Below are 6,339 nucleotides of genomic sequence, written 5' to 3'. Positions count from 1 at the left end.
AAACATACATCACACTAAGACTAGAATAAATAATAATAAATACTAATATTTTGCTCTTTCATTTGTTGTATAATTGATAATACTCATTCACCCCGATTCTGATCTCATTAACCCTAAGAACAAATCTCCCCATCACTGCCATATATTTAAGTGGCCAGGAAGAGAAATGATAAAAACTTAGGTGATGTATATTTACTAACTTCAATTCATCTTATTTAAAATACAATATTGAATGAAATAGCCAAATACTGATAATCTCATATGACTTTTGTTCTATTTCCATTTTCAAAACTTCCTAAGTTACATATCTTCATAAAACCCACCTGGTATCTAGAGTTTGAATAACTTCCCTTGTTTTATTGAGAAAAAGTCAGATGTTTTTATGATGAAAGTTAACTCAAGTACGGTGAGAACATTATAGAGAATATATAATTCCTCTTCAAAGCAAAGGATGATTAGCTGTCAGTTTAATTAGTGCGTACTACATACGTTTTTAGTGTTTAGTATTACATTTATCATCATCACTTCAACTTATTTACATGATAAAAACACAAGAAGCAAGGAAATCATGATATCTGTCCACTCTCAAGGAACCATATAGCTACGCACAAAGATGCAGCTAAAATTTAAACAAGTCAGCATTTATCTAAAACAGAAAACAACAAAAAGAAATATGCCATCTAACCAACCGAGAAAAAAAATTGTTTTCAAGTAACCTTAACAGCACTTTATAACTTAGATACGATGCTAATGTGCGAAGAATTGGTAAGAGGTTTTGATACTTTACACTGCTCAATCAGAAGTGATGATTTTGGTCTTCATATTCTGTTTAAAGCTTTCAAATTTGTGGTTGTGGAAAAAGAAAAGAAGTTCTATGTGACTGCAATTAAATGTCTAAAACTTTAGATTGAGTAACTGACTGTAGTGAAAAAAACTCTGAATTTATTATATAGATCTTGAATTTGAGAGTAAAAACAAACATCGAGTCTGGTGGGGTCTCTTACTACATGAGTGACAGGTGTGTTAAGAAGAATGCAGTTGGGCAACTAGAACGAACTTTGATACAAATAATTTAACCCTATGTGCATGGGTGGGCATCAAAACATACATGCTATGACCTTTAATAAGAGGGTCGTTGAACTTGGTATCGTGTATTTGATTTCAAAGTTATTATCTATTCATTTCACTCTACATTACTGATTTAGTAACAGTCTGTGGTAAGGGAGAATAAATAGGAGATACAATATACAGAGATACTGAAAAACAACTGTATATATGTATTTTAGAGGTTACACAAATGTAATATGCAAATTTTACGATAAAAAAAATAGTATTATTTTTCTTTACATGAGCATCACCTGGCACTCCAATTTGTCAGAATGATGTCAAGTTAAAGACACTTATATAACACATCTAATTTTATGTAAAACAGACTTTTACATTTTACTAAAAGCTTGCCACATTTGATATAGATATATTATAGTCAACATTCCACGATACATGGTTGGTCCAATGAACCGAACCTGTGCACATTCTGGTTAATTATTATAAACATGTAACACTGAAGTATGCTCAGCTGCAGTAAATAAATACTCAACTACCAAGTTAAGAGGGAAGTTTGTAGTTTATATAAATACTCAACTGCCAAGTTAAGAGGGAAGTTAGTAGTTTATATAAATAATCAACTGCCAAGTTAAGAGGGAAGTTAGTAGTTTATATAAATACTCAACTACCAAGTTAAGAGGGAAGTTAGTCATTTATATAATTACTCAACTGCCAAGTTAAGAGGGAAGTTAGTAGTTTCTATAAATACTCAACTGCCAAGTTAAGAGGGAAGTTAGTAGTTTATATAAATACTCAACTGCCAAGTTAAGAGGGAAGTTAGTAGTTTATATAAATACTCAACTGCCAAGTTAAGAGGGAAGTTAGTAGTTTATGATTAATATTGATTCTGCAAGCATTACTATGTAGGTTTTAATCCATCAGTGTCTGATTGGATTTGCTGCTAAACATGTATATGTCACTTGCCCAATATTTATGAATTGCCTCGTGTAATTTGTCTATGTATTAATAAACAGTTCCCAGGATTACTCGTTATTTGTAGTTATAGAACTAGTTGAGGCTATTGTTGGTTACCTAGTCATAAACGGGTGTAAAACAAGATAGTTACACTATTTTGAAAATTATTACAAAATTCTCACAGACCTTAACTGTCTTGTTTACATCTTACAACTGTAAAAGGTACTGTGTTAATTAGCTGTATCATATTCATGCAAAAATCATTAATAATATTCATAAATAATCTCCACAGAAAAGTAAAACTTTTCAACAGCCAACCCATCATCTGCCTTCATTTTCCTCAGATCTTTCAAGTAATACATTACCTAGTCACAGCAAAAACTGTAAATACACTAAAATGGTAATGGTGTCTCGCTATAAATTCTTGCTAGTGAGAAATATTATAGTCCACTAATAAAACCCAACATGTCAAGTATTTCTTTGTCTCTTCTTGTATTTTATAAATATAAATGTATTTTACCAGAGTTAGATAAAACAATATGAGCTGTGGTGACCCTAAAACAACCACAGGATATCTTCGTAGGACATAAGCTATATTTCTATAATGAAGTAATATGCCTAGTATTAAGGAAACTAAGAAATAAATATAACATTTGAGTTTTGAACCACTAAAGCCACCCTTCCACCCACTAAGGCAAGCAACCAAATTGAAACTTTAAAAACAATCTCAACTTTTGCCCTTCACATCCATATCTATATAATTACTGTTCAAAGATACAAAATACAGATACACGACAATTTATCAGACAAAGTCCATTTATAATTCTATGTAAGTCTGGATTTATGTTTCAAAAGCTTACCTCTAATATTTCTACTCCAGAGAAAAGTACAAATCTCCAAGACTCTCTTGATGACTTTTCCAACTTCTTCTGTCCACTTCACTATCTTTTTAACAAAATTAGAAAAATTTCAGCTTTCTAATTAATCAGTAGTGTAGTATTTTTACAGGTTTTGTAAGTCAAGATAACATCAACTGGGATTCAAGGCAAATTCTACCAAAAAAACTATTACATTGGTTACCATAAAAACCCCTTTCAAAGTGTACTAAATTTCATTCTTTAAAACAAATTTTCTATATTACCTCTGACAATAGATCCCATTAACAACAATAGTTAAATAACAGGATAATTTTCCTGGTTCTTCTTCAAGATTGACCCATTTGAATGCTCCTAAGTGACAAAAAAATTCACTTGACTTAATTAGTTAATGTGGTTACTACTTACGAGTTAATTATATACTTTGATTATTGTTTGTTACCCATCAAATCCACTTTATTTCAATATCAAAATGGAAAAATTATGGAAAGTCTGCAGTAAAATTTGAAGTAACAGCCAAACTTACTTATAACAATTTACATAATAATAACAATTATATCAGATAAATATATCACCAGCAACATTTTTTTAAATGGAAAAACAACAAAAGTAGATATATACATACATATATATAAAACTTGAAACATTTTCATTATAAAATATATATACATAATGCAAAATACTTAATATAATAATTTCATACCACTCCAACTGAAATATTTTCTGCCTGTTTTTTAAGTAAGAACATGGCACAAAATTTTGTTATTTTACTATTTAGTCTCAGATCACAATTCAGATGTACCATGTAAATTTCCTCAAAGCTTACAATTTAAATATCACTACATGAATAACACGATTGTTTTTAATCTGGTATTTCTTTAACATTCTCTGCAAATTTTACTGTAAATTAATTTGCAATGCCTTTCTGACTAAAAATACAAAACTGTACAAGCATTTTCAGGAAGTATTTCAATTTATATTCCAATATGCAACAACTGAATAATTTTAAATCAGAAGTTTTCGAACATTAATCCTAATGCTTGTAGTTAACTTATACATACAAAATTAGAATCCCCCACCATATCATTACATACAAAACAATTTTCCCAGCTTTAAAATACATCGTACATAAACACTTTAAGTTTAATCGTTTGAATAGAAAAAATTTTACATTACACAAATCATAGTCTTGTACTTTGTAGTTATGATTCAACTATCCCATTCATCCTAACTAATCTGTTATTAGGCCTACTCTTATTACTATTAAAATCACGATGAAGGAACTGATTTTTAACTTGAAAATGTAAGTACATACGACTCCAACAAAATTAAAACCTGATCCAGGAACCACATTTTGAGATAACCCCCATAATAATAATGCTGATAGTACTATTATTTTTAATAGTCCTTACAACTTGCAATTTTATAACTGGCTCCCTTAAAATAATATTATTTGCTTTGGTACTTCGTGTGGTTTACGTTATCTGCCTCCTATGACGTTATGTTACTCATTCGAGTATTGTTAAGTAAACTTTTACTTTTAGTCTTACTGTAGTCTTAGAAAAATCCATTGCTCTCGCCTAAAATGTGTGTCAATGTCAGTAGTACTATGAAGTATGATTACTATTATTAGCAGTATGTTTATTAGTAATGTAATTAGAATTAACTAATGCTTACATTACAAGCTTAATTCAATAATTTATTAATTACTGAATTTCGTGATTTAACAAAAAGTTCTAGTTAGATTATATCTCAAAATCAACTTCCACTAAATAATCATACAAGTACTACTAGTCCAAGACAAAATAATTAATAGTTCAAAATTTCAAAAGCACTAAACTTTCATTGATCGAAAGTTTCAGTTCGAGAGGATCGTTATCCCTAAATTACAATAATAATTATTATTATAATTTCTAAAGTACAAAGACCTTCCGCTTTCGAACACCTCTTCGTTAGTTGTACTTGATAATAATATTGGGCTCTTTGTTCTACTTCGCTTCGTACCCACCAAACCAAACTCGACAAGTGCAGGCGTCTCAATATCACTGTTACGACACGCATGGCATGCGCATAAAATTAAAAGTGCCGAGTAGTGGTTTAAAGTGCCGTTTCGTCCCTTGTACAAAATGAGTTATTTTTCTCTTCTCAATATAACTCGAGTCAATGTATCTACATATAAAAGAAAAGGTTTGTTTGTTTGTTATGAATTTCGCGCAAAGCTACACGAGGGAGCTTATATGCGCTAGCCGTCCCTAATTTAGCAGTGTAACACTAGAGGGAAGGCAGCTAGTCATCACCACCCACAGTCAACCCTTGTGCTACTCTTTTTACCAACGAATAGTGGGATTGACTGTATTTATAACGTACCCACGGCTGAAAGTACGAGCATGTTTGGTGTGACGGGGATTCGAACGCCCTAACCACTTGGCCATGCCAGGCCGGGAGAAAAGGAGTAAATTATATAACAATTGTAAGCTAATTAGTCATTTATATTTGCCACAATTGGCTTGAAATGGACTTGAAATTCTACAATAAATAATATCTATGGTTTGTAACTAACGCTTAAAAAAAAAGAAAAAAGATTTGAATAATTTTTTTGGCCAATCGCCAATGACTGAATGAAACTTAACGCTTTCTCCCTGCTTAGCTGTAACAACACAACTCACTCTATGCACATGTTTCTATTGCCGATTGGCTCGAAGCCTCGTGTCGACAAATAAACAAACAAGACAACAATATCACACGTTCAAACTTAGCAACACCCACTCAGTGAGCAGCATGGTTTCGTGATGAAATCATCCAAGTATTCCTGTCTACAGGTACTGTGATTCTGTCATTTCTAGTTTTATAAAACACTTGACTGATTAATTAATCTACGAGTTAAACTTCGTGAAGTTATTGGAGCTTAACAACAATATCACGCGTATCCAATTTACCTCGGAGTAAAAGTTTAAAATATTTAAATTAATCTAATTGTTGTTTGACACCGATCATCATTAGGTTTATACATTTTAACACTGCATTCTATATTCAGTCCCTTAAAGAATTTCGAGAATTAGAAGAATGTATAATAATAGTATTTCAAATACACACACGCTTCACTTTAGTTAATCCAGAGATCATCAGACTGACTGGAGAACATCAAATAAATTAGTTATAATCATGCTTCGCCATCTTGAAAAAAATGTTCCCGCCCAAAAAATTGTGATATTTAAAGTGGGTGATGAGTAGTATAATTATAATTTTTCGCGACTGTTTTTTATTCTGATTGCATGGATTCAGCCAAGAAAGTAAAATAATTTGGTTGCTTTCATAAATACCTTTCTTATATTAACTTTATATCTGTGTAATGTGACCAGATAATTAAGTCACATATTGTTGTCAGCGAGGTCACGTGACTAGTATTACGCCACCTGTTTCTAGAAATATCCTGTTCCTTCAAGAA

At 31.2% G+C, this 6,339-nt stretch overlaps 1 long non-coding RNA gene across 2 annotated transcripts in view; it reads right to left on the bottom strand.

Annotated features, from left to right (window-relative positions):
* LOC106474476 overlaps positions 1 to 5,103 on the bottom strand; it is a 9,519-nt gene extending 4,416 nt beyond the window's left edge. The window contains exons 1-2 of one of the 2 annotated variants that reach the window (XR_001291747.2): positions 4,823 to 5,103; positions 2,880 to 2,964 (exon numbers count right to left, since the gene is read on the bottom strand). This is a non-coding gene — a long non-coding RNA (uncharacterized LOC106474476). The remainder of the gene's footprint in view (positions 1 to 2,879; positions 2,965 to 4,822) is intronic. The other variant, XR_002613964.1, reaches the window with a different exon arrangement.
* Positions 5,104 to 6,339: the final 1,236 nt, after the last annotated feature.

The sequence above is a fragment of the Limulus polyphemus genome, unplaced genomic scaffold (assembly GCF_000517525.1).
Source record: "Limulus polyphemus unplaced genomic scaffold, Limulus_polyphemus-2.1.2 Scaffold7265, whole genome shotgun sequence".
NCBI classification, from domain to species: Eukaryota; Metazoa; Arthropoda; class Merostomata; order Xiphosura; family Limulidae; genus Limulus; species Limulus polyphemus.
Note: the sequence above shows the minus strand (reverse complement) of the source record. Positions and strands in the feature narration are given on the sequence as shown.